The sequence below is a fragment of the Geospiza fortis genome, unplaced genomic scaffold (assembly GCF_000277835.1).
Source record: "Geospiza fortis unplaced genomic scaffold, GeoFor_1.0 scaffold305, whole genome shotgun sequence".
Lineage (NCBI taxonomy): Eukaryota > Metazoa > Chordata > Aves > Passeriformes > Thraupidae > Geospiza > Geospiza fortis.
The window spans coordinates 394,814-420,834 of NW_005054604.1; the positions used below are offsets into that span (position 1 = coordinate 394,814).

Genomic DNA, 26,021 nt, shown 5'->3' on the forward strand with positions numbered 1-26,021 from the left:
ATCAAGCCTTCTGAAACATGGAGTCAGATCCTTGTCTCTTCCCTCATCCTAAGACCCCTGTGAACACGGTCACAGGAGATCTAAGCTGCAGAATCAACCCAGCACCCAGAGTTAAAGGCAATTACATTTTCCTCATGCTCTGGCCCTGCTCAGAGGTGGAAGTCAGGGAATCCACCCTTCCAGCTGGGTACAGAGGGAGGGCACAGCAGCTGCTCTGGCCACGCCATGCTCTGCTACACCACAATCCACACATGGCCAAGGGGGTTTGAAAGCATTCCTGAGACCCTGGAACCCTGCAAAGCCAACCACCCTCCAGGAGGAAAAGCCATGGGATTGTCCCCAAATTCCCTGCATGTCCAGAGTAGGGGGGAGCCACCACCTTGCCAGCAGGGTCAGAAGGGTCTGTGCTGCTGCCTGAGGCGTCATCATTCCCTCACTTGAGGGATATTTCAGATGAGGCAGCATCCGTGCTTCAGAAATAATGAACTGTGATTACACAGGATGGTGGCCAAAACACATTAGAGCGAGAGCTGGGGAGAAATTCTCAAATAGTTTTTGTCAAACGAATGGCCCTCTTCCAAAAATCAGTAATTTTTGCAATTCAGCCCCCTCACCAAGAAGTTTCCAATTTTTCCCACAAACCTCTCAAGTAACATATTCAATTTCTTGTCTCCTTTATTAAGGGTTACTGGAGAAACAGATCCTACCAAAAGCAAAAAAAAAAAAAAAAAGTGAAAAAAGAGTAGAAGGGAAAGGAGACCGTGAGAAGGAATAATCAGAGTTTTGCTTTTTCACCTCTGAAACTGCAACTATTTTTCCACGCGTGTATTTCTGCTATTTTGGCACTTCCTCCAACTCCCCCGGGTTTATTTAAGCGTGCAGAGAGCCCGAGGCAGAGGGGATGAGCCAGGTTGGGTGAGGATCCCAGAGGAGGGAGGAACAGCAGGAGTACACCCTGCCTTTGCTTCCTCTCCCCCATCCTCCTTGTTTTTCTCTCCTCACTTCACTGTTTTTGCACTTGCTGGGCCTGGAGCTTGTATCAATTGTCCTTGGTCTCAAGCTGGAGAAGGGTTGTTCGGTCAGCCCTGTGAGGAGAGCTCGCTAACGCGCAACGTGAAGCTCAGAGTTACACGCTAAAGTGTCGCAGACATCTCTTTGTGAAAAATCTTTTCTTTGGGATTTTTCCTTCTGAGGAGCTGTGGCCTCAGAGACAGACATAAATAATAGGTTATCTGCTGCTGTGGAATGCAACAGGTCTGTCTGGATTGGCCCATCTTGGATGTTTGTAAATAATGGCCAATCCAGAACTGAGCTCTCTCAGACAGAGTCCGAGAGAGCTGCCTTGTTATCATTCTTCCTATTCTTAGTGTAGATAGCTTCTGGAAATCCTTCCTTCTATTTCCTTTTAGTATAGTTATAATATATGTATATATCATAAAACAATAAATCAAACCTTCTGAACATGGAGTCAACGTTCTCGTCTCTCACCTCACCTGAAAACCCCAGCGACCGCTGTCGCACTAAAGCAGCAGAGAATCTGAAAAATATGAAAGCTGAAACTCAAGGCATCGCTGGAGCAGAGCCCAGGCTGCTGTTCCTTTCCTGCAGCTGCAGGAGCAGCTCCAGCTCGGGCTGGCAGTGCCGGGGCAAGGCAGTGCCTGCAGCTCCCATGCTGGCTTTGTCCCCGTGGGCAGCAAACGAGGCTCCCAACCTGTCCCTGCTCCCTCCCTGGCAGCTCCAGGAGGGCTGGGAGAGCGCCTGTTAATTACCCAAGCATAATGAACTAAAGCAATTTGTAGCAGAGCTTGTTCTGCTCGAGTCAGGAGTCTTTTATCTCGCGAATCAGTGACCTGAACACTCCACTACGGAGCTCACAAATCCCAGGGATGCAGTGCTGGGGTTTGTGCTCCCAAGCAGTCCCTCTGCCTAGGGATAAACAGCACCTCACCCCTTCACAACATCTTGCTTTTTTCCCAGCAAATTCACCCCCAAAATTGCCTTTTTTGGGGTGGTTTTGCTGGGAAAAAGGAGATTTTTCCCATAAAGAAGAACAAGCAGCTGGTCTGATTAGAGGCAATTCAGCCACAGCACACAGCCTGCCCTAAAGCTGGTTTTAGAGCCACCAAAAGATTTCAAGATCTTTCCCTTTCCTGCTTCTGTGAAATCTTGTGGGCCATAATTGCTCCACAAGATTAAATTCTGGCCTGCCTGCCCTAGATCTGGTGTCCTAAACTGAAAAATTTGGACTGAGTTGCAAAATAAACAGATTAACTTGTCTTGAGGGAGAATGATGCCTTTGCCATCTCCAGCACCAGAAACATTTCTGTCCTCTAGGATAAAATAATGTAAAATATCCTGACTGCATAATAATTTCACTTCTCGCTTCTGATTCTCCCATTGTCCCTGAGAGTGCCCAATCTGAATGACTTTGAACTCAAGGATATCTTGGAGCAGGCAGAGGCTGCATGACGTGGGAAAAGATGAATTCACAGCTCACATGGAGGCTCAGCTGCAGAGAAGAGGGACAGGAGATCCCAGCAGAGATCCCCTTCATCCAGGAGATCCCAGCAGAGATTTCCCTCCATCCAAGAGATCCCTTCATCCAGAATATCCCAGCAGAGATCCCCCTAATCCACGAGATCCCAGCAGTGATCCCCCTCCATCCACGAGATTCCTTCATCCAGGAGATCCCAACAGAGATCCCTCCATCCAGGAGATCCCACCACAGATTCCTCTCATCCAGAGACCCCAGAAGAGATCCCCCTAATCCAGGAGACCCCAGCCAAAGCCCTGTGGCAGGGCCAGGGGCAGTCCCAGCACTCCTGCAGGGATGTGATTCCTGCCACATCAACCAGGGACCCCTCATTGCAAGCAGCACCTCGAGCTAAAGTGGAAAAGTGAGCAAAGTGGAAAGTAAGCAAAGCTCTCAATTCATCCCCAAAACCAGTGCAGACAGCGCAATTTCAGAGCAGAATAAAGTTCTCCAGTTCCACAGCAAGGCAGGGAAAAAAACGAAACTTCACCAATAATTCAAACTGCTGCATCCAAAGGAAATCAAGAGGCTGCTCTTGTTCCCTTAAAGATTTTTTTTCTTCCTATTAAAAATATCGAACCCCAAACCTTTTCCATTGCAACACCTCCAAAAGAACAAATAAAAATTCACTCTCAGGGAAGGGAAATGCAATGCCACGAGGAGGAGGGGAAGGAAACCCAGAAGCACAAAGCACAACGGAGGCGCCTCTGCCATCGATGTATTGAAAGCCCTAATCACAATCCCATAAAACAGTTACCTTGATTGAGCCAAGCATGATTCAGGCATGGTTCCCCCAGTGCTGCTCCCTGTTTGCCTGACAGGGCTGGATGCACCAGAGGCTGTGCCAGGGGGTGTGACCGTGTTCACAGGGGTCTCAGGTTGAGGGGAGAGACGAGGATCTGACTCCATGTTTCAGAAGGCTTGATTTTATATTTTATGAGATATATTACATTAAAACTATACTAAAAGAATAGAAGAAAGAATCCCATCAGAAGGCTAGCTAAGAATAGAATAAGAAAGAATGATAACAAAGACTTGTGGCTCGGACTCTCTGTCCGAGCCAGCTGGGCTGTGATTGGCCATTAATTAGAAACAACCACATGAGACCAATCACAGATGCACCTGTTGCATTCCACAGCAGCAGATAACCATTGTTTACATTTTGTTCCTGAGGCCTCTCAGCTTCTCAGGAGGAAAAATCCTAAGGAAAGGATTTTTCATAAAAGATGTCTGTGACAAGGGGGAGGCTGCTCCAGCCAGGCAGGGTCGTTTGGGATTCTGGAGACACCTCTCACCTTCCCCTCTCCCTAATGAACTCAGCCACACTCACATAGCACCAATTCTCCTGCAATTCCCTTCCCCATGTGCCCCCACTCCTGCACTTGGCACAACTCGTCCCAATTCCTTCCTGCTAATTAAAGGAAGAGCCTGGAGATGATGAGAGGGATGCTCTCCTTGGGTGCAGCTTCAAAACCTTCCCAGCCCCTGTGATGTTCCCGAGCCCCCAGGGCACAAACCACACAAATCCCAGCCCTAATGAGGCCACGTCTGTGCTGCTGGAAACAAACAAGCAGGAAAACAACACTCAGAAAACCAAACCATTGCCTCTGGGTGTGAGGCAGAACTCCCCTGGCACTGGGATGATCCATCCCTGGTATGCTCCATCCCCAGCTGAGTGGGAACATGGCACTGTCACATTTTCTGGAAAAATCCCCTTGCCCAGGATTCTTCTCCCGAGAAGCTGAGAAGCTTCAGGAAAAAAAGGAAAACAATTTTATCTCATTTGCTTCTCCTATGTTTTGCTGCTTTGAATGTGTTTGGAGATTGTTTCATTGGTTTCATGTGAATTGTTTTGGCTTAATGGCCAATCAGTGCCAAGCTTGTCGAGGCTCTGGAAAGAGTCACAAGTTATTATTCTTTCTAGCTTTCTGTAAGTATCCTTTCTGTGTTCTTTAATATAGTTGAGTATAGTATTCTTTAATATAATATAGTATCATAAAATAATAAATTATTATTTATTTTATTATCATTAAATAAATAAATAAATAATAAAATAATACATTATTATTTATTTTATTATTGTTGAAGAAATAAATAATAAACTAATAAATTAAATTAATAAATAATTAGCCTCCTGAGAACACGGAATCAGATGCATCGTTCCTTCCTTGTCTGGGGAACCCAGCAGACACAAGAGGAACAGGGCTGAAGCTGCCAGCAGCCCCAAAAACCTGTTGCACTCCCAGGGACACTCCTGCAACAAGTGTCCTTGGCCGTGTGAGTAGTGAGGGATGGGAGGGATGGGTGTTTGGGTGATTTACACGGAGCTGACAGGCAGAACAGGCTGCTCAGAGATGTCTCCTGGGAGGCTGATGCTGGAAGACAACATCCTCCAAGCCTTGCTGAGCAGACCAATATCAGCCCCGAGCCAATAAACGCAGATAAATCAACAGCAGCACTTCACTCTTGCTGAAGTCAGACTAATTACAGCACACAGCACGGCCCAGAGGGGCACAGGCAAGTCTGCCTGGAGAGAAACTGTTCACAAGGGCACCTGCTGACAGGACAGGGGAACAAATGTCAGCTTTGAGCTGACAGACAGGAGGTTCAGATGAAATACCAGGAAGAAAGCTGCTCCCTGTGTGGGTGAGGAGGCCCTGGAATGGATTTCCCAGAGAAGATGTGGCTGTACCATCCCTGGGAGTGCCCCAAGACAGGCTGGAGCAGCCGGGGATAGTGAAGATGTGCCAAGGGTGGCACTGGATCATTTCAAGGTCTCTCCAAGCCAAAGTATTCCATAATCCTGTGTGCGAGCAGCTTGCCTTGCCCTCTGCCCTGCGTTTTATCTGCCCTTGGCACCTGGCGGAGAGGCCAAGCCCAGCAGGTCGCTGCAGCCAGGAGTGACCAGCACTTTGTCGCAGACATATTTTATGGAAAATCCTTTCCTTAGGAGTTTTCCTCCTGAGAAGCTGAGAGGCCTCAGGAACAAAATGTAAACAATGGTTATCTGCTGCTGTGGAGTGCAACAGGTGGATCTGTAATTGGTCCCATGTTGGTTGTTTCTAATTAATGGCCAATCACAGTCCAGCTGGCTCGGACAGAGAGTCTGAGCCACAAGCTTTTGTTATCATTCTTTCCTATTCTATTCTTAGCCAGACTTCTGATGAAATCCTTTCTTCTATTCTTTTAGTATGGTTTTAATATAATATATATCATAAAATAATAAATCAAGCCTTCTGAAACATGGAGTCAGATCCTCGTCTCTTCCCTCATCCTCAGACCCCTGTGAACACGGTCACAAGCGCTTCCTGCACACAAAGGGAACAACAACCTGCCCAAATAAACCAGCAAAGGAACCACTCAAAAGGTTCATGGGTTACACAGCAACGACCTGACATTTGAAAGGTGAGAAAATGTGTGGGGAAAAAATCCACACATCTTGAACCAAACGCTGCCAGGATCATTGGAATCGTTGGAAGGTCCTTCCAAACCAAACCATTCCATAATTCTGTGTGTGAGCAGCTTGCCTTGCCCTCTGCCCTGTGTTTTATCTGCCTTTGGCACCTGGTGGAGAGGCCAAGCCCAGCAGGTTGGAGTGACCAGCACTTCTGCACACAGAGGGAACAACAACCTGCCCAAATAAACCAGCAAAGGAACCACTCAAAAGGTTCATGGGTTACACAGCAACGACCTGACATTTGAAAGATGAGAAAATGTGAGGAACAAACCACACATCTTGAACCAAACGCTGCCAGGCTGCAGCAAAAGGAGCGTTTGAATCACCCCTTGCAGACAAGGTGAAATAAATCTGACAGTCCCAGAGTACAGGTAACAATCTAAAACCCACTTGGACTGGATTTGCTGCTGCAACAACCTAATTTTTATTTCAGTCCTCTCGCACTCTTGGTGAGTAAATTCCCCTTTATATGCACAGAGAGGGGATGTTCTGCATGGACAAAATGAATATATATACACAAGCAGCTACACAGAAATCCTGGCCTTTCTGCTCCCCCATCTCTTGGCTGTCCTCACTGCCACCATCAGACACCTGCATCATCTGCAGCCATGAAGATTATTAATTTTTTAAAGTCTCATTTATTTTAGCTGCTTCCCTGAAAGCCAGCCCCAACCTGGAGCCCTTCTGCTGACACAAGGCCTTTAAAAAAATAATAATAAAAAAAAAGCCTTATTGTTGCTGTCGACGTTTACAAATTCTGCTGGATCCATCTGTCCAGTTAATTACTTTGTGCAGTAGCCTGTTAGCTCCTTAAAAAAAATGAAAAAGCACCCAATTATCATTCTGGACAGCTCGCTGGATCCCAGAGAGGCAGCAGCAGCACATCCCCGGTGCCACGGATGCTTTTGTTCCCCTTGTGAGCTGACAAACAAGCAGAGAGGGAGGGGAGCCCTGCAAGGATTGCTGCTGCTGCTGGGATGAGGGCAGAATTCCCAGCTCCTGGTGACGTGGGGCTCTGTCACTGTGACACTGCTGCTGGCTCTCCCTGTGCCACCCCTTCCCAGCTCCCCCCTACCCATCCCTGTCCCCTCCCAAATCTCCCTCTTTTCCCCACACTCCTGCCCACCCCAAATCTCCCTCTCTTCCCCACATCCCTGTCCCCTCCCAAATTTCCCTCTCTTCCTTACATCCCTGTCCCCTCCCCAAATCTCCCTCTCTTCCTTACACCCCTGCCCATCAGGCACTTCCCAACACCAGGGACAAGGTGGCCCTGATGGGGACACAGCTCTGCGGGACAGCTCATCCCACACAGCCTGTGGTAATCACATATCCTGTGAACAGAGACAGAGCTCTCCCAGGAAAATCCTGAGAAGCTGTGAGAAAGCTCAGAGAAAGAATTAAACCAATTATTGTCTCAATCTCTGTTCGTCAGAGATGTTTACAAGGAGCTGTCCCTTCTTGACCAACAGGTGAGAGAAGATTCCTAAAGGCCAATCAAGTCTTAGATCCACCATTGTCTGTATAAGAAATGTGCATTTCTAATAAAAAAGTGCCTTTTCATGCCTTCTGATGATGGAGTCTGTATCACCTTTGCCTGTCCCTGATACCCCTTTGCTGATACACCCCAACTCCCAAATGTCCCTCTGGCTGCTGGGTCCTTCAGCAGGGGGGTTTGGCTCGGGCTGGCCCTCAATGAGAGCATTTCTTTGCTGGAACAAGGGGCTGAATTCAGCTGCTTGGTGCTGTCTGCCTGCAGTTTGTTGCCAGAGTAACCGAGGCACTGGAGCTGCCAGGGCCGTGCTTCAGGGGAGGGCAGGGGCTGCTCCTGGCACCCGCTGCCATCACCCTGGGGACACAGGGACAGGGTGCCCATGCCCTTCTAGGGGCCAGCCCAGCCTGCACAGCTCCCACATTAGCAAAGGAAGATCTAAAATCACTCCTGGCATCTTCACAAACAACTGTGAGTCGACCGCTGTGAAATTGGGGTCATAATTCCCACTTGGCCACCTTGCTCCAAGCCTTTGGACCCATCTCTGAACCTGTGCCTCACTGCAGTCACTACCCAGCCTGCCCCCCAGGTTTTTCCAGAGGTTTTCCCACCTTTGAGGGCCTGGATGTGCAGCACAAGAGCAGCTCAGGTGCCTGTGTCACCCTCTGGCCGGAGTGACAGAGCCTCAGCCACATCCCCTGCCTGCAGCATCCAAACCTGTGTCACCCTCTGCAGTGACACAGCCCCAGCCCTGTGTCCTGCCCACAGCAGCCAAACCTGTGTCACCCTCTGGATGGAGTGACACAGTCCCAGCCGCATCTCCTGCCAAACCTGGCCTGGGGCAGCCAGCAGAGGCTGAACAGAAGTGGTTTTCTTCCAGAGAGAGAGAGAATAATTTGTGCTTTGTGCACCCAGAGTGCTAACGCAGCCCTGTCAGACAGAGAATGCAGTCTCTGCACATCAAATCAAACACCCCCTGATTTTCCTGTTTCAGGGCTGAGCTTTGCCCAGCACAGCTGAGCTCTGAGCTCTGCAGACCACCAGGCGACCCCTGCCTCTCCCTCCTTCCCCTCTCCCCACGCTGATGGATTTATAAACTGGGTTTTTATCTGTAACCTACCACTCAGCTCGCTGCCCAGTCCATTCTGGAGCTGTTTTTGCAGATGAAAACAGACAGGGAAAGGACACACAAACACAGGGCTCCCTCCTGACTTCTCAGCACTCCCCTATCATAGCACCACAGAGGCCAGGGAAAAACACAGAGCTGCAGACACCCAGCATGGGGAGAGCTGCTCTTACCCTGCACATGCAAAGGAAGCCACAGCCCTGCCACACACGGGGTTTGGAGGCTTCTCTGCATATGAAGGAGCTCTGTCTGTCTGCTGATTCCCTCTCCCAGCCTCTGTGAAGTCAGGAGACCCAGCCAACCCTGCCACGCACAGCGACTCGCTCCCTCGCCGCCTGCTTTGCAATTTTAATTTCTCACCTTCCTAAACAGAAAAAAGATTTAGCATACCCTACTCAGAAATATTTAATTTTCCAAAATTCTTCTATGTTTTGGGGGTTTTTTTGTATTTTTTTTTTGCCTTCCAGAGCCCTGGAAGCCTTGAGATAATGACGTTTGCACATAACACCCTTCTCAATTTACATAAATCTGCTCGGGAAGGATGGACTGCACATCACAGGGAGCACAACCACACTCAAAAATCCTTCCCTGTGAGGGTGGGGAGGCCCTGGAATGGATTTCCCAGAGAAGCTGTGGCTGCCCCATCCCTGGCAGTGCCGAAGGCCAAGCTGGATGGGGTTTGGAGCACCCTGGGACAGTGGAAGGTGTCCCTGCCCATGGCACTGGATGAGCTTTGAGGTCCTTCCAACCCATTGTTATTCTATAATTAGCACTATCTCTAATCAACCATGGACTGAAAAAGGTCAAAAAATTCATCTCAATCCCTAACAAGGAGGCCTCTACTTGTTGCTGGAAGTCTGGCCTGTGCTCAAAAGGTTCAGAGGATTTCCCTGAGGTCAGATGCCAGAGTTATTAATTAAACCTAAATCTGTGCATTATTACCAATGCAGGCACAGGCTGCTCAGCACCCACAAGGCTAAAACAAAGCACCAAGAGGCAGAAAACCCCAAATTCCCTTTGCCCAGGGCTGGGCCAGCCCCAGGAGCAGCACAAGCTGATTTGGAGCTCTGTGTGTAGGGATAGGGGCTGAGTTTGGGCCTCTCTGTCTTTGGGGACAAAGGCTGAGTTTGGGCCTCTCTGTCTTTGGGGACAGAGGCTGAGTTTGGGCCTCTCTGTGTGGGGATAGGGGCTGAGTTTGGGCCTCTGTGCAGGGACAGAGGCTGGCACAGGGCAGTGACACTGATGGAGGAGCCCTAGGAAGCAGGCAGTAAATGAAGAGCTCTGTTAGTCCTCCCGTCCGTCCAACAAGCTCAATCCTTCCAAGCCATTTGTCTAATCTGTTCTTTAAAATCTCCAGTGACAGATCCTCTGCAAACTCCCTTAGCAATCTATTTTAGCTCTTCACTATTTTTACTGTTCAACAATGTTTCCCCATGTCCAGCCTCAATTTTTCTTGCTGCAATTTCTGCTGTTGAGAAGAGTTCATTCTCTCTCTTTCTTTGGAGATTGTTTCTCTTTGATTCCTGGGGGCTCATGCTCAGTTTTGCAGGCATTAATAAATCAAACATTACAGCACAGAACTGATGGCCCAGCTTATCTGAGCTGCCCTCCGCAAGCCCAGCTCAGGAATTTGCTGTTGCTGAATTGCCAGCCAGACCTTTGCATATGGCCCAGCACAAACAGGAGCTCTGCGGGTCAGAATCCCAAACCAGCAACCAAAATTAAACAGGAACAAATAAAACAAATGAAACAAATCTCTACAGCCCTGCTTTTCCTAGACACAGAGCACCCAGATCCAGGCACCCAAAGCAGCAGTTTCTGTTGCAGACACGTTCATTGCCTTCAGCTCAAAGGTGATTTTTGTGCCCAAAGTGCAGAGAGCTCTCACCTTGGAAACTTTGCCTTGGGAAAGAAGAGGAGAGGGAAGCAGTGCCCTGCCACAGCCCTGCTGGGACCTAGAAACCCCCAGGGCCACACAAAAAGAGTTGTTCAACAGAGGAATGGGTGGGGAAAAAAAAAATAAAAAAAGGGAACTTGCTGGGAAGCAAAAGGTAAAAGAGCAAAACTCTCCCAGTAACCACGACCAGTGAGGGGCACAAAGTGGGGAGGGACATCTCTGCTCCAGCCCCTCCTCACACACAGATTTCCCTCTCCAGCCCCCCCAGAACACGAAGCAGGTGCTGAAAGGAGCTGCCTGCCCCCCATCCAGGGGGAAATGGAGCTTTGCTGATGCCAAGGGGGTCCTTGCCCTGATCCCCCAGCCTGTCCAGGTCACTGTGAGCTCCAACACTGGCCACAGCTCTGCCCCAGCCTTGGCTGGCCCCAAACACCAATTGCAGGGCCAGCTGTGTGTCCTGCCATGTTTGGGGAGTCCCTGGAGCCCATCCCAGCACCCCCACATCCCCAGGGGCACAGGGACAGCCCAGCTGGCACCACACAGCTTGTGCCATGGCTGGAACCAGCACAGCTCGTGCAGAGCCCAAAAAACTCACCAGGACCAGCCCAGAGCAGGAAAAAGCCTTCAGCACATCCACCAAGCCCCCAGCACACCCAGCCAAGCCTGGATCTGCTCTGGGTGCTGCCCTCAGCACCTCTCCTACAGAATTCTCCTGCTTTGTGACATTTTGACCATTGCTTAGCATTCACTGAGCAGTCTCCAGGCCAGCCCTGGGGACAGGGACACCCCCAGTGCTCCTAAACCAGCCAGCCCTGCCTGCATGTCCCACATTGAGCCCCACAAGGGCTTCAGGAGCTCATCACCCTCCTAGAGGGTAGGAAAGGAAGCAAGGCAGTGAATTTTCCTCCCTGCCCTCTGTGCCAGAGGTGCTGCCACACGCCCAGAGCAGCCTGCAGGGAGCTGGGATCCACGATTGCCTCCAGCAGAACCTCTCTGTCCTTTTCCATCCCTCCAGACCACTCCATAAGGCTGTGACAGCCCTGGTGGGCTCCTTTATCTCTCTTTACATTTTTCCCCTCCTTGCAGGCACTGTTCCCAGGAAGGATGGGCCAGCAGCTCCCAGCTCATCACCTGAGACATTAACAAAAGCAGATGCAATTATTTGGAAGTGCTGCTCCCCTGATGGATTCCGTGCTGAGCCTCTGCAGGCTGCACCCATTTGTCGCCTGCCTTTTGCTCCCAGATCCCGTAAAGAACTTTTCCCTGTCATCATTAAGGGCTGGTGCCTTTTTGTATTCACTGACTAACTGCTCCCAGCGGCTCCACATTAAAAAAAATAAAAATCGGTGTAACTTGATTCCAGTTGCAAAATAACAATACCCCGGACACAGAACAATTCTCCTGGACAGGAGTAGAAACATGACAGGAAAACACAGAAACCCCAGCACAGCTCATTCTGCTAGACCAGAACCACACCAATCACATCTCCCTGCTGTTTAAATTAAGGAGCTTCATCCACACCTAGGAAGGAAAAAAAAAAGAAACCAAGAAGCCAGCACACGCACAGCAGCTGGTTTGATAATGCTCAGACATTTCCCTGATAATTAGAGGTTTTAGATGCTCTAACAAGGGGAGCACCGGTTCCACCCACGGGGCAAAGTTCAGGAGGAGAAGCTGGAGGAAAGTGAACAAAAAAAAAAAAACGTGCAGTGAATTAAAATTCAGCAGCTCGTCATCTCCGTGGGAACACCCAAGTACACAAGACAACAGCTTCCTTTAATTAAAAAAAGACTCATCTCAATCTGTTTTCCACAGTGGGTTTTTCTTTTTCTTCTTCTTTTTAGGAAGGGCATTTGAAATTTTTGATAGGAAAAAATTCACAGCTGCTCATCCAAAGCTACCTGTTTCCACAGCTCCAAGTATAGAGGGGCAAAACAGGGTCACAGGAACCCAAATTCCCACCCATCCTTTCTGAATCTACCGATCCAGTGCTCCTGGAGGAGGGAGTGGAAGGAAAGGGAAGTCAAACATCCACCTGCTCCAACCCTGTCATACCCCAAAGGGTATCCCAGTGAGCCCAGCCTGGCCACCATCCTAAACTTGAATTTCACAGATGTTTTTTAAGCTGAATTTAGCTCAGCAAGCTGCCCAGCTGTGCTTCAGGGGCCAGGGAGAATTATTTATTTAAAATATTCTTAGCTTAGCTAGCCTCCTGGGTTTTTTTGTTGTTTTTTTGTTGTTGCTGTTTGTTTTTGTGGGTTTTTTTTTCATTGTTGTTGTTGTTTTTTGTGGGGGTTTTTTGTGTTTTATTTTTTTGTTTTGTTTTTTTTTGTTTTGGTTTGGGGTTTCTTCTTGGTTGCCCACCCCAAGAGCATTCCCAGGCTTCCCTGATTTCTGAAATCCTCAGTGCCAGGGAAGGATCAGCCCAGGCAGAGTTGGGGGCACAGGGATGAGCTCAGGCAGATGGCACGACAGACCCTGGGTCAGCTGCTGAGCTCCTTGGTGTGGAACACAAATCTTTGTGCAGCAGAGAGAGAGAGAGAAAAGCCAAGGCAGAAACAACTCCAGGGAGCCCAGCGCGGGTGTGGGCCCTGCCCGTGACCTTGGCAAAACACTCGGGGCAAAACTGAGCACAGAAATCATCCCAGATTTCTCCATGCTGGAGCAGGGACACCAAAGGGACAATGACAGTGACACCAGCCCAGACCCTGACAAGTCCAAGGCTTCAGAGCTTCCCTTGAGCTAAAGTCCATCCCTCCCCGAGGAAGGATTCATTTCTTCCCCACACTGGAGCTGTTTATTGAGGCACAAAGAGCCCAGCAATGGAATAAAAGGAGATGAAACCTTCCTGGGAGGCAGCACATTCCTGGTGATCCCACAGAACACAGCCTTGGCTCAGCCAAGGATTCCCAGGAGACAACAGGGGGATGCACTAATTAGAAAGATCATTGAATAACACAAAATTTGGGTTGGAAGGGATTTGAGGATCATCCCATGGGCTGGGACATGTTCCATGAGCCCAGGCTGCCCCAAGCACATCCAAACTGGAGACAGCACCCCAGCTTTAAACTCTGAATCATTCCTTTAACTCCTGAAGCTCCCAAATCCCTCCCTCCTGGGCTGGGGGGAAAAAAGGAGGCACAGCTTCCCACTGAAAGCACCAACCCTGCAGTATCAAAGTGCAGGAAAGGAAAAATCAAACACTAAAAATCCCTTTTTAGGTGTCCACTGCACAAGAGGCTGCGGCAAAACTCTTCATTAGTCACGGCAAACTTGAAAGGAGTAAAAGGAACTAATGAGCAATGCAACACCACAAAAAGATAACAACCTCAATAAGAGGAGAATCAAACCCCAGCTCGAAACCTCCACGTAAACAAAGCTACAGAACCAGGGAGGGCTCGAGCCAAGGTGATCCAGCCCAGAAATTCCATCTGCACAAGTGCATTTGGGGCATTGCAGCCATCCAGAGCAGCTTGGAAATGGTGGGATCCCAGCCCTGGCATATGCACTAAACCATCATCTCCCTCATCGTGGCAATCCCTGCCAGGAATTGCCTCTCCAGGAAGGAGCAGGTGAGGGCTAGTGGCTCCATCAAGCATATGTGACAGCTCTAAAAGCTGCATTTATGCAAGCAAATGGAGCAGAGCAGCTGCACTGCATTAACACCACTGCCTGCAAATGGGACTCGGGTATTTTTGTGACTGGAAATCTGCTCAAGGAGAAAAGTGCTCCAAGTTCTGCCTTCAGAGCAGCATTTCTAGCTCCTGGAGCATCATCCCATGCTCATCTGCCACATTCCAGCAGCACAGGCTTCTCCATGCTTTACAGGATGAGGAGTGAAAGTGTCCCTCTGTGGCATTCACATTTTCTGAAAAATCCCTTTACCCTGGATTTTTCTGCTGGGAAGCTGAGAAGCCTCAGAGAAAAATGAAAACAATAATTATCTGATTGCTTCTCCTGTGTTTTGCTGCTTTGGAATGTGTTGGGACATTGTTTACCAACAGGTGATTGTTTCATTGGATTCTGCTGTGAGTTGTTTTCACTCTTTGACCAATCAGTGCCAAGCTGTGTCAGACTCTAGAAAGAGTCACAAGTTTTCATTATTATCTTTTTACCCTTCTCTAAGTATCCTTTCTGTATTCTTTAGTATAGTATTCTATAATATAATATAGTATCATAAAATAATAAATTAGCCTTCTGAGAACACGGAGTCAGGTTCACCATTCCTTCCTCCCTGCCACAGGGATCTGTGCAAATACATCATCCCTCACCAAAAAAACCCAACCCAGAAAGGAGAACAACTCCAACCACTGTAATCCCCACCAGGAGGCACCCTGCAGACAACAAAAACCACACAAACTCCACCCATGACCTCAGCTAAGGGCTGTAAAGAAGGATTTGATCATTCAATTCAGTGTTTGCTTATCCAGCTCAGGATTTCTGACCGGTTGCTCGAAGTCCCCAGCAAGAGAATCTCCACCTTCTCATGGAAAGTGAGTTTCTGGTGCTTGTGGCCCTCAAGATGAGGTTAAAGCTGCACATTGACAAAAACTGGATGGACAAAATGATTCTAACTTATATTTTTTATCACCACACATTTCTTAAGCCACTTTCCTATTCCTGGAGGCCACCTGTGGATAGGAACTTGGGCAATCCTTTCAACTCTGCAGGATTTTCCTCTTGACATGATGATATTCCCAGAAACCAGAGAGCTATGGGGTAAATTCTTATATAATACAATAATTGACTTGGTCTCTGAAGGATAAGCATGTCAAGATCCTAAAAATAATTTTTTTCCTTACCAATGCAATAAAGATGTGATTGAAAGTGTCGTGTTCTGGGTCTATGAGCAATATTCTCATAACCCATCATCTAAAACAAATTGTTCTTTCATTTGTACAAGTTAGAGGAGATTCCCAGTCAGACAAGCTGAAGGCAGGAGTTTAAACAGATTCTGCATGGCAGAAGGAATATTAATTTCCCTCCCCCCTGTTATGAATGTTAAATCACAGCTTCTCACCTAGGGTTAATTAATCTTTCCAAAGGTGCTCCAGCCCACCAAACACACACCAGGAAGATCCTTCCCACTAGGAAAGCCCCAGCGCAAATCTCAGAGCTCTGCTGCACGACCTGGCAGGAAGAGAAGGAATAATTGAATGTGCAGAACTGCACAGCGAGCCTCATCCTTTGGAGGGAAAACAGAAAAATTATCCCAGATAACGGGGTGGGTGTGGGAGGAGCTGCCAGCTCCTGGCTGGGTTTGGGGAGGACTGGGAGCACCCCAGGAGGTGTGGATGCCATGGTGTGCCCAGCTCTCCTGCTCCAGCTCATCTTGGTGTGTCCTGCCAGCTCCTGGCTGGGTTAAGGAGGACTGGGAGGTCACAGGGACGCGTGGGTGCCATGGTGTGTCCAGCTCACCTTGGTGTGTCCTGCCAGCTCCTGGCTGGGTTAAGGAGGACTGGGAGGTCACAAGGACGCGTGGATGCCATGGTGTGTCCATCCCTGTGCTCCAGCTCACCTTGGTATGTCCTGCCAGCTCCTGGCTGGGTTGGAGCAGGACTGGGAGCGCCCAAGGAGGTGCGGATGCCATGCTGTGTCCATCCCTGTACTCCAGCTCACCTTGGTGTGTCCTGCCAGCTCCTGGCTGGGTTAAGGAGGACTGGGAGCACCCAAGGAGCTGTGGATGCCATGCTGTGTCCATCCCTGTACTCCAGCTCACCTTGGTATGCCCTGCACAGGAATCTCCTGCACCTGAGTGCTCCCAGCCCCCGCAGGGAGCAGGAGCAGCTTCCCCAGAGCACAAAAAGGCTCTGAAAGGACTCCAGTAGAAGGATTACACAAGTCCTGTCACCAGCACGACTCGGGCGCGATTACCTGATTACAGAGCCATTTACATAACAGACGCCATTAGCACAGAGAGCTTTTGGCTTCTCCTTCCCCACCTCTATTGCCATAAAACACCATTCACTCCCATAATTGAACCTGCAGCAACAAAGGACCTCTAATGAACAGAGCAATTGCTGGGGGAGCTCAGACCCTAAATCCAGGCAGACAACAGCTCCTGGACCGAGTTCAAACACATCCCCTGCTTAAATTCTTGTCTAGGGCCACTTGAAAACCCTGAAGTATTAAAGCATTAAAGGTACTTGGGCGAGAACAAGGATGGTGTGCGGGCTGAGCAGGCTCCAAAGAGGAGGAGATGATGCTAATTATCCAGCTGGTAAAATGGAATCACTGGGGGGAAGAAATGAACAGCCAAGCCAGCTCCTGGTGCAAGAGCAGCTCGGTTTCAGCAGGGGTAGGGCACCCGCCCGGGAGGAGCAGAATTACATCAGGGTGGTGACAGGCAATCAATGAACACTCAATTAACACTTACAATATTACTAACTTAAGCAAAACATGTTTTTGCAAATGGTAATCTCTCCCTCGTACTGATACAGCCCTAATTTAATTTTCTTCAGCACGCCAGCATCAAGCATGGAGGAGAAAAAGAATGAGAAGCCACCCTCTGAATGGGAATATCCTTCAGTTCTGCGAAGAGAGGAGTCAGAGTGGGGATGGAGACAGGGCAATGCTGGGATTCCCACCTGGAATCGCTTTCCATGTGGAAAAAGGGAGGCAGCTCTGGCCAAACCTCCCCATCCCAATCCCCGCTGAAGCTGGGTTTGATTCCAGCTTCATTTTCTCTCTGCAGCTTTAAGGTTGGTGAGGTAAGAGGTGACAGTAACCTTCCAGAGCCCCGTGCCCTAATTAACATGCCAGCCACCCACTGAACGTAATGATGCCTCTTAATCTCTCCGCCTGGGTCTGCTGAGCTCCTGGGGAGGTGGCACAGGGGATTTGTGGCTGCAGCATCCTCCGGGTGTGTGCAGGAGGCTCGGGAGGTTGGTCAAGCTCATGGGACAGCAGGAGGAAAGCAGAACCCTTCATGCACCCTGAACACATCCAAACAGGCCTGTTCCAGCCCTAAAAGCACTGAGAAAAGGTTTTTTTTTAACTCGGTAAGACCTACACATGGCTCAGCTGTCAGCAGCCCAATCCCTTCTACACCACAGCCCTGCTGGATTTTACATCCCTGCTCTCCCCCACACCAGAAGAAAAAGCCTAAAAATTCACAACATAACTGAAAGATTTGAAGGGCAATAATGACCATTTTGAAAATCTTGTTTGAGTTGTGATTGACTCATGCTGAGCTTTTCCCACTCCAAACCTGCAGTTGACCTAAAAGAACGCTGGCAAGATGTATCATTTCAATTTAAAGAACAGCAAATGTACCAAGTCCTGGGTAATTTGCTCCTGTGCTTAAATATAAAGCTGTACAAAAATAAAACATGGCTTTTTCTTGTCTGGATTTATCCAGCTTGAGCACCCAGCCACAGAACCATGGCCTGCCTCCCAACCTTTGCCTAGCAGAACTCTCTTCCCCTGCTTAAGTACTCCTGGACAATAATCAACCCACTCCCTTTTGTGAGGAGAAGATTGAGCTTCAGTCTCTCTCTCTCTGGCCTGTTTTACAGCCCTCACATCATCCCTGTGGCTCTCCCCTTATCTCCCGCCAGTTTGCCAACATCATTTTTAAGGTATAGATACCAGGGCTGCACACAATGCTCTTCCTGCTTGTATTCATTATTTCTCTGCTTAGACAGCCTGAGATAGCATTAGCACTCCCGAGGATTCACAGCACAGCACAAGACCAGCCAGTTATTGATAAGATAATGAAATTAAGCTCCTGCTTCTCACCTTGATGTGGCAGCTCCCGGGGGTTCCTCTCTCCAAGTGTGGGTTTTACTCCCCGCTCTTGTTAGCGTGGATTAGTAAATTATCACAGGTGCTACCTGTGCACTCGGCCTTTCCCTCTGTAACCCAGGGAACTGGCCAAACCCCACACCCATCCATGTGGGAACATGGAAAACTCAACTCAGAGGTGCTGCAGACACCCCAAAATCCAATGGTGGGTACCAAAACTCCAGGCTGGAGGAGGGGAGTCACTGCCCAGGCACAGTCACAGCCCCTGTGCCTGTGTGCTGCTGCATCCTGGGAGCCAAACGAGCTCCAGCACCCCAATCCCAGCACTGCCAGGACATCCCAGCACTGCCAGGACCAACCCTACTCCACCAGGACCATGGCATTCCTACCACAGCATCTCTCACACACAGCACGGCTCATGCCAGACCCTCTTCCCAAGCCATGCTGTAACCCAAAACAGCATCCTGTGTTGTGTGCTGCTGCATCCTGAGAGCCAAACGAGCTCCAGCACCCCAATCCCAGCACTGCCAGGACATCCCAGCACTGCCAGGACATCCCAGCACTGCCAGGACATCCCTGCTCCTGCCAGGACCAACCCTACCACACCAGGACCATGGTGTTCCCACCAGGGCATCTCCCACACACAGCACAACTCATGCCAGATCCCCTTCCCAAGCCATGCTCCCCCTTCCGTGACTCCAGCAGGATTTTGGGAGCTGGGAAAGGCCCTGGCCCCACTCCCCCAACCCCAAGGTGCCTTTTGGGCAGCGCTGCCAGCACGTTGCCAGCTGGAAACTGCAAATTCATCCAGCACCCTCACCCAGGGGTTTGCTCCCTCTTCCCTACCCCCAGCCCCAGCAGTTGGGAGTTCATATGGCTGGATTTTCTCACCCACAGTCAGGGGAAGGGAAAAAAAAAATTGTCATAGAAAATGTGCGAGCACTGACATCTTAAGACAAAAAAAGATGCAGATTTCTCAACTGTTCACAGCACATTATGGAAATACATTCTCAGGGACTATTAAATATGGGATTATTGACTAGATGAGCAGCAGCTCAATGGACTGGCTTGCAAATATGTCTTTAGACAATTCTTAAAATGCAGATTAATTATCTAACAGACAAGAATAGTTTTTTTTCCTCCAGACTTTCTAATGATCTGTTGCATAAACAAGCATCCTGACAGTTTTGTTTGCACTTGTGGTGGCTGCGATGTTCTTCAAGAACTAAATGGTGACTGAGACTTAAATCTTATTTAACACCCAGCAGGAACACAACAAAAGGCACGTCAGTCCAAATCACTGAGAGCCACATCTGAGAGGCCCTTGGGAGGTCCAGCTGCCAAGAGACCCCAGTTCCCAAACACCAAACTCCTGATATTCCACAGAGCATTCAATTCTTTCCATGTTTATGTCATTAAAACAACAACATCAGTGTCCATCATTTAACCCCCAAATCTTCTGGAAATGAGCAAGGAATGTTGGACTAAAGAGATATTTTCAGCGTTGTGAAGATTCAGGAAAATATCCCTGCTGGAATCCCATTTGGAAGAAAATCCCTGCTGGAATTCCATTTGAAAGAACAAGGTTGAAGTTGGGGGAACCTTTGCACTGAGCTCTGCCCTCACCTGCAGATTCCTTCCAACGTGTTAAGCCAGAATTTAAAATTCCTATCTTGATTTTCAGTTTATCATGGGTGCAATACAGAGCTCAGTGGTCATTTCCTCACTGAAGGTAATGAACTTGTTATTTGTCAGCTGTGCCTCCTTTTGTGATGGGTCCAAATGCTGCTGGGTATCAAACCCACTGCAAAGCAAGTGTGAAACATTATTATTCCAGCTTCACACCCACTTTCCCTCGGTGTGAACAATAATGCAACGTGTGAGACAGTGATGAATGGGGCCTGGAGAGGAGCAGATGCTCGGGGAGCACCAGCACAGGCTCTGCCCCAAACGTTTCTGGGGCTAAAAATGAGATGTGATGGCCAGAGCTGCACACACAGCCCTGAACAGCACTCAGGAGCTGGAGCAGGGAACGGGAAATAAGCAGAGAGCAAACAAGAAAGCAGCAAAGGCAAACCACCAGTGTGGGTAGATGTCACTGTCATATTTTCTGAAAAATCCTCTTTGCCCAGGATTTCTTCTCCTGGGAAGCTGAGAAGCCTCAGAAAAGAGTGAAAACAATAATTATCTGATTTGCTTCTCCTGTGTTTTGCTGCTTTGGGATGTGTTTGGACATTGTTTACCAACGGATCATTGTTTGATTGTTTTCATGCGAATTGTTTTTACTTAATGACCAATCACCATCAGCTGTGTCAGACTCTGAGGAGTCAGTCACAAGCTTTTCATTATCATTCTTGTTAAACCTTCTGTCTGTATTCTTTCTCTATTCTGTAGTATAGTTTAATATAGCATTCTTTTATATAATATAATATAATAATGAATTAACCTTCTAAGAACCTTCATGGAATCAGATCCACTCATCTCTCACCTCACCCTGCAAATACCACAGGTAGAAGGTCAGATTCTTTGCTTAACCTCTTTTGTGGGGTGGAAAAAAGCAGTTTTGGCACACCTAAGAGTTTGCAGATCAGCAGTGGTTGCCATGAGCTGAGTTTGCAGCCCCTGGCTCAGCCACTTCACCCAAACCAAGCCAGGTTCAGAGCAATTCTCTCAGCCACAGCAGCAATTTGCTGCTTCATCGCAGCCTAGAAAGGACAAGCTGCCCGGTGTGGGTCCCACCACAGCCTCCAGCAGCTGAGACAAGGAGCCCTGCAGTCCCTGTGCCTCTGAGCAGGGACAGAGAGCATCAAAGAAACCCTCAGCATCAAAGCACCACAAAAAAAAAAAAAAAAAAACATCAAAAACCATCAGCTCCTGTCACCTGAAACGCTGTGGTTTGAGCAGCAGGTTTGCACAAAGGTCGAGGCTGAACAAGGGGTTTTCAGGAATCCATCCCCTCCCGAGGGGGCTCAGCTGTGGGAAGAGGGGGCAGAGGCAAGGGAAGCTGATTTTCTGCTGGAGCAGCTGAGGTGTGAGCACACGGCTCAGTTCCTGACCTGAAACAAGGAGCCAGGGGTGCTCCAGGTGTCCCACAGCTCAGGGAGAGCTGCTCCCCACAGCTTGTTCTCCTCCTCCCCGACAAACACATCCTAACAGCCCCCAAAAAGGTGAAAAACCTGCTTTTTTTAAAAATAGCAAAGTCTTTAAGGAGTCAAGCACATGCCTGAGTGGGTGGGAAATTAGTGTTTTATTGTGGCTCTCTGCTCACAGGGGCTGAGACCTCAGATGACTTGTTTGTGCCCTGCACGGATTTTTGCAGACTCATTATAAACCCTGGCAAAGAGGGGTTTGTAAGGTCACAGGAGAATTTCCATTAACTGGAGCCTGGCTGGGGATTGCCAGCATGATCTATGTCTCCCATTTATGCATATGCAGGGAGGCCAAGAGGAAGCTCCTTTGCTTTATTTCCACATCATTGTGCTGATGCTGAGCTCACCAAATAAACAAACTGAAAAAGCCAGTGGGGAAGCAGGGGGAGGAGGAGGGGAAAAAAAAATTAAAATAATACAGAATGCTGTGCCTGGCTGTCTCCCTCATGAAGGATGCAAATGAATTCTGCAGACTTTGAAGCCAGAGATGAAAATCCCCCAGTGCTGGATGGGGCAGGTGAGGCACTGGGTGGGTTTTTGGTTACAGAGATGCTCACGTGCAATGGGGACGAGGAATAAATGTTGGTATGGGGGTGAGAACTACCTCAGGGAGGAGCAATCCAGCAGCACCAGAACCCTCTGGGCTCTCCAATCTCCCTCCCAGCACTGAGACACCAAGGACCTCTCAAAAACTGGATTTCAAACACAGAACATTCCCAGGGCTGGGCATGGAGGCACCACGGAGCTGGGGGAAATCACCCCTGGAGAGGGACAGCTGATTTCAACTCCTTCATCCCTGAGCCATCACCTGCCCCCTTGGGAAATGCAGGGGACATCCCTGAGCCATCACCTGCCCCCTTGGGAAATGCAGGGGACATCCCTGAGCCATCACCTACACCTCTGGGAAATGCAGGGGACATCCCTGAGCCATCACCTACACCCCTGGGAAATGCAGGGGACATCCCTGAGCCATCACCTACACCCCTGGGAAATGCAGGGGACATCCCTGAGCCATCACCTACACCCCTGGGAAATGCAGGGGACATCCCTGAGCCATCACCTGCCCCCTTGGGAAATGCAGGGGACATCCCTGAGGCATCACCTGCCCCCTTGGGAAATGCAGGGATGGCCCCACCAGGAGCTCAGGGCTCACAGAGCTCCCCCAGTTGATTCCACAGCAGCAAATCCAGCAGGATGCTGGCACAGCCCAGACACTCACAGCCCCTGCTCCAGCAGCAGCAAATCCCCGAGCTGGGGGGCTTTGGGGAGAGCAGATGTCACTGCAGAGCCCTCTCTGAGCCTCACAGAGATGGGCAGAGCCCTGTTTGCCCAGCAGAGCATCTCCTGGGGCTCCCCAGCACCTGCAGCTCATCCACACGGCCCCAGGACCTGCTCAGCTGCACGAAAACCACACCAACTCTTCGTGTCCCTGCTGGAATCCCACAGAATCACCCAGGATTTGTTATCAGGCAAGGAGTCACTCAGGTTTTTCCCTTTTTTGCTCAGATCTGAGTTACACCAAGCGCTGCTGCAGCGGCCGAACCACCGCACGCTCCAACCCAGCAGCTTTCCCTCTGAATTCTTGCAAAAGCAACCCCTTCCTGTTAGCATGTTCACTCTCCCTAACCCAGCTCTGATCCATTTCCACCTCCAAATCATTAAAGATAATAAATAAGCCCAGCCTCAGTGTGAGGAACCCTCACATAATCACATATCCACGCTCCCATCAGCGCTCGGCCATTACACTTCTATTTTCTGCAGCTTAACTAAGAAAGCCAGCACTGAACTCTGCCCCTTATCCCACAGCTATTTATTGCCCACATTCTGCTATTTATTTCCTAAAATAGTCTCTTTTGGGTGGATTTAATGAAATATCCAAATAAATTAGGCCCTTTGGAAGATGTTGAACTCTTATTTCCTCAGCCTTAGGAAGGAAGGCTTCCCTGCTGGGCAGCCATCCTCTGCATGTAAACGGTGGTGATTTGACCCCCAGGGATAGACCAGTCAAGTTTTTGAGGGATAATTAGGCCCTCCCAGCAGGCACAGAAGAAAAAAAGTCAGTTACCTGATATCCCAGCTCTTCCTCAGGTTTGGTTTCTGTACAGGCAAAATTTCCTGCTGCATCCATCAGCTCCCTCTGCCCACTGGGGCTCCTGCCTTGGAAATGGCCAGGGAGGAGGAGAAGGAGAAAAAAGAGGTGTCCTCCCCTTTATGTTTACACCTGCTGCTATTTTACACCTGATTTATCCCAGAGCTACTGATATGGAACACTTTGGGTCCATTTCTCCCTCTCTGAACAATCCAGTCACTGCTGATTGCCCTCAGCTGGGCACTGCCAGCTCTGTCCTGCCCAGCATGGACATGATCCTGGTTTACTCTCTGGAAGGTGTCCCTGTCCATGCAATGAGATGAGATTGAAGTTCCCTTCCAACCCAAGCCATTCTGGGCTCCCCCAGTCTGCTCCTCACTGCATTTTCCTCCTCCTTCACCACAACCAAGTCCCACATCCATTAGCAAACCAAATCTTCCAGAGGCACCAGGACAAACACAAAAATCCCACAATCTGCCCCTGCGGGCTCCATGCCACAAATGAAGTTATGATGGGAATCCTTAAAACTGCCCCATGACCTCACAGAAGGTTTTACACCTTCTTTCATCTCCCCAAGCCCCCATTTTTCCTGTCAGCATTGGTGGCCGCCCTGAGGTGACAAAGTGGAGTTTGCACAGCACAGGCACAACTCCAGCAATCCCACAATCTCCTTTCTGGACAATTTTTTCCTGGTGGAGCTGCTGATACTCCAGTGATTCCTCCCTCCAAGCTGTTCTCATCCTGCTCAGCACAATTTTCACTGTTCCTCCTGTTCACACACAGCAAGAGGTGCCTTGTTTTAACAGATTCCTCACCTTTCACGTGCTGCCTTAGAAACCTCTTGCCCCAGAACAAAAAAGCATTTCTGAGGAGGCTTGCAGAACTCCTGTCTCGCCTTCTGCCTGCCCAGAAGCATGAAAAATAAATAAAATCTGACCCCAACAAGTGCTGCCCACAAAGATCTCTCCCCACAGTCGGTGAAAATCAATATCCACACCTCAGGAACATCAGCAAGCCTTTAAAAAGGGCAAGACATCGACTGTCTGCACGGGCTGAGCCCTGAGCAAAACCAGGATAAAGCTTAAATTGCCTTCAAAAAAATGAAGTTTCTTGAAGGAGAGCGTTCTCCTCTGCCTGTCTGACCCTAGGGACGTATCAGCTCCTTCATCTCCCGTGTCAGCTCTTCCTCCTCCTCTCCCCTGCTCGTCCTCCTTCTCCTGCTGCCCCCAAAGCCTTTCCCTTGCACCCACCCAGCTTCTCCTCCAGCCAAGCCTTTCCCCTGGCCCTGTTCCACATGGAAAGCCAGCAGGTTCCTCCAGGAGGAGCAGGAATCTGACCCCACGTGGAACACAGAGCTCCCACACCACAGCCAGGCGCTTTCCCACCGGAATTTCCCCTGCAGTCAGCCAGGATTTAGCTGAGCACCCTCCCAGCTCCTGGGTGAGTTTGAAATTCGCTCTCTGCTTTTCCTGCAAGCAGAGGCATCGCTGTGAGCACACACAGATGAGATTTCCTGGCACACTGAAGCTTCCAGGGTACTCTGCAGGCAGCCCTGCCCCTGAGGAGCTCTCAGAAGCCCAGGTCCCCCAAATCCCGCCCCTCTCACCCCCAGATTGCTGAGGGCTCCTTGGCACCGAGGCACCCAGACCTCTGCCAGCCCTTGGCTGATCTTCCTTGCACAGCTTGCAAAAGAAATCTCCAGCAAAAAAAAACTTGCAGCAGCATCTCTGTGCCTCTGGAAGCTGCAGGCAGCTGCTCCGATTCAGCCACAGAGAACCAATCTTTTCAAGGAGATGTTCGTGCCTTTATCCCAAGATTTGGGGATAAAACCCTTCATTTTGGGGTTCACCTTCCCCAGGCAGCCTGTTCCCACCACACAGGAGCCAGATCGAAAGGGTCTAAAAGAAATTAAAAGGGTCTAAAGGAAAATTTTAAAAAAGAACATTTTCCTTCTCTGTGCTGCCACTCTCTGCTCAGCCTGTCAGCAGCTCCCTCTTCCCCCAAAATTCCAGCTGTCTCATCCCAGGGTATTAATCCCTGCCAGGTGCAGGGGAAGGCACCACCTGCGAACCACAGAGAGCCACAGAGCAACTTTCCCAACTTCTGTCTCTGCTCGTCAGGCCCAGCCCTGAAATGGAACCCGAGAGGGGCAGGTTCTGCCTCTCACCATCGATTCCTGCACGCAGACGGTTCCCTTCAGCCTCAGACACATCAATAGCGAAGCAGGCTCGCATCGAGACACTTCAAACACGCCTTGGCGCGGTGGGAGCCTCACTGCGGATCGCTTCTCCCCCTCTGGGGTACGAGACTCGAGCAAAGCACGGCAGGGAAGCCCCAGCACGGCCGCATCCCCCTCCTACCTGCGAGCACACAGGGCTGAGCCGGCGGCAGAGGCTCTGTCACACTCCTGGGGGATGCTCCGATGCCGTAGATTCCCGACTCGCTGCCCAGGGAGGCGGGCAGGGCTCTGCCCCCGGCCGCCTGCAGCGCTCACATCCAGCCGGGATGTGGCTGGGGGGGGGGAAGGTGCGAGAA

The 26,021-nt window shown here is 49.7% G+C and overlaps 1 protein-coding gene across 1 annotated transcript in view; it reads right to left on the reverse strand.

Moving 5' to 3' along the window:
- Positions 1 to 25,992, reverse strand: part of GRIK4 (glutamate ionotropic receptor kainate type subunit 4) — a 200,629-nt gene extending 174,637 nt beyond the window's left edge. The window contains 1 exon segment of the mRNA XM_031064547.1: positions 25,847 to 25,992. The gene's annotated coding sequence lies outside the window, so the exon portion shown is untranslated.
- Positions 25,993 to 26,021: the final 29 nt, after the last annotated feature.